This window comes from Aplysia californica, unplaced genomic scaffold (assembly GCF_000002075.1).
Source record: "Aplysia californica isolate F4 #8 unplaced genomic scaffold, AplCal3.0 scaffold00216, whole genome shotgun sequence".
Taxonomy (NCBI): domain Eukaryota; kingdom Metazoa; phylum Mollusca; class Gastropoda; order Aplysiida; family Aplysiidae; genus Aplysia; species Aplysia californica.
The window spans coordinates 876,391-878,949 of record NW_004797486.1 but is presented as its reverse complement, the minus strand read 5'-3'; the positions used below and the strand labels follow the sequence as shown (position 1 = coordinate 878,949).

The following is a 2,559-nucleotide window of genomic DNA, read 5'->3' as shown; positions in this document are numbered from 1 at the left end:
GACACGTCAGAATTGGAGAGGCGAGCTGTGATGCAAAATACCCTTGAAGTTTGCCGCTGCACGGGATTAAACCTTGCATGCAAAACTTTTTAAATAATTATCGCTGCTAAAAATTGATTTCATTTTCCGAATCAGCATATCAAAATAAGCGAAGTGGCTATCGTGGAACCTGATTCGAAGCCATATTTAGATTTAGGCAAACTTGGTTTTTGATATTCAATGTTGAATCTGAAGTCATGTAACAAGGTCACCCGAAGCCTTGTGCATCTAACGTAACAGCTGCTAGGCTTAGGCCTACACACTGCACACTTCCCATGGCCCGGTAAAAAACTGTTGGGACAGCTCCTTCCCAGAGCTGGTACTGGGGGCCTGGTGCCGGTACTGACACCTCCTTTGGTTGAACCAGGAGTTCCGGTACTGGGTACCGGTACCTGCCCATCCCTAACATACATAAGCTTGTTAGCTGGGGTACAGCATCAAGCTAAAAGTTGACCCATATTTGTCACACATAAGAGGGCTTTAAAAAAGATTAGAAAACCAGTTCCAGTTCCAGATTTGGTTGGGTTAGCAGTGAGAGATCTGTTAAATAACTATGACTAGAAGGGATGGCTATCAATAGGCCAAGTAAAAAAGTATGAATTACCAAAGTCTTATTATCATATAAGAAAATAACAAGCTCATTTTGGGGGGTATGAGGGCAAGTTTTACCTCATTCAAGCGCTGCAACTGCTTCATACCCCAACCCAAATAATGAGCCCGCTAGATGGATAACATAGGTCTCCCTAAAAATGTCTATCTTAAGTAATATTCTAAGTGCTAATGGAACAGATCGTAGTCTCTACAAAAGTAAACAGTATTATGTTATCACTATATCATGACATCACTACTGTTATCAGTTATAAATCAGGCCATGGACCACTCACAAAATCAAGGATAGTATACGACATGATTGTTCACTCTTCTGTTTACGACATAGGGAAAAAATGTACTCAATTGCGTTGGTACCAATGTCTACATTCTTGCGACCACACACTGTTTAACTGCTTGACAGCAGTTTTTAGTAATTCTTGGTTTTTCATACAGGTTCATAGGTTGTTTTCACTCCTCATTTTTTCTTTTTCATACAAGTTCAAAATTTGTTTTCATTTACCATGATGTGTTTTTATTTTATCACTACACTGCCTGTAAACCACTCTGTTTGAATCTCAAATGATTAATGGCTTACCTAATTGGTCATATTATTTACTGTTTTCTATCGTGCCCTATTATCACCAGTCATATTCATTCATAAAAATATTAATCCAATCAATAAGAGCTAGTCATAAAGGTATTTAAAAGTTAGATGCAATCGTGATCATAAATTTGATTTAAAACTGGTTTTTAGTGCTTTTATTTTGGTGTGATTTTACTGTGATTTATAACTATACTTTTGTAGAGAGCAAGAATAAATTGCATTGTTATTTATATATAAACGTTGTGATGCACGATACAGTATTACCAACTTTAATCAACAAAATGATCACCTATTATTTTTGCCTTGGTGCCCTCTATCTATAGCAAATTGCCTCGGTGCCCTCTGATTTTTAGGCCCCACCGAGGCAATTTTTGCCTGCCCTCCTGAACACCTAATTCAAGCCCTGGTGCTTGTCTTCGTGTGTGCGCACACTCGGAGAGTCACGAGGGAGACAGGAGCAGCAAGGAAAGAGAAGAACAGGGGGAGAGAGAGAAAACAGAGAATTCAGCAGAGAAGAGAGTTGAGAGAGAAGAGGGGGGGGGGGGGGCACAAGAAGTTGAAAATAAACCCAATATTGTTGAAGATCCGCCCCCAGTCGAAGTTGCCCACAAGTCCGTTTCACAGGCCCTGTCGAAGTTGCCCTCGATGAATTTGCACAGACCCCTGTCGAAGTTGCCCCAGGCAAGGGTATTCCAGAAAATAAGGATTGGTTGAAAATTCGGAATACAGAGTAAAGAATATAATAGAGAATGGCCGGAGTGAGAATAGTGCAGGCGAGTCTTGTGGCTATTCTCACCCGGTGCGCGTTCACCAAATTTTGCGTTCACCCTAAACCACAGAATTCTACACTGTGATAACAGAAAAATTGTAGAATTCTGTGCCGTGAACAAACGTTCCATTACAACTGTAGCCTACTAAAAGCGTACAATTTTGTCTGTGGGCAGTGGAGAGAGAGAGAGAGAGAGAGAAAGAGAGAGAGGAGTAGCGCGAGAATTTCCGGGCAAAACAAAATGGCGACCCGCGTAGTTCGGCTCGATTCGAAAAGTTAAATAGCCGTTGCATCTTTGTAGACAATCAAATTAATTTACTTTTGTGTTTTAACATCATTATTTAAACTTTGTTTTGGTCAATTTGATCGTCCACACCGATAGACAGTATTCAGAAAGAGACAGAGAGAGAGAGAGAAGAGGGGAGGAGTTGATCTTGCGAGAACTTCCGGGCGGGTGAGAATAGCCACTTTCATAGAGAATTAAGATGGCTGCTTCACATTACTCTAGTCCAAGATGGTCTGTGTTATTTTATAAAGGCGCGAGCAGTAGGCTATC

At 40.7% G+C, this 2,559-nt stretch overlaps 1 protein-coding gene across 1 annotated transcript in view; it reads right to left on the bottom strand.

Moving 5' to 3' along the window:
* The window catches only part of LOC101854088, a 37,582-nt gene that overhangs the window by 34,151 nt on the left and 872 nt on the right, over positions 1-2,559 (bottom strand). The gene's annotated exons all lie outside the window — the stretch shown is intronic.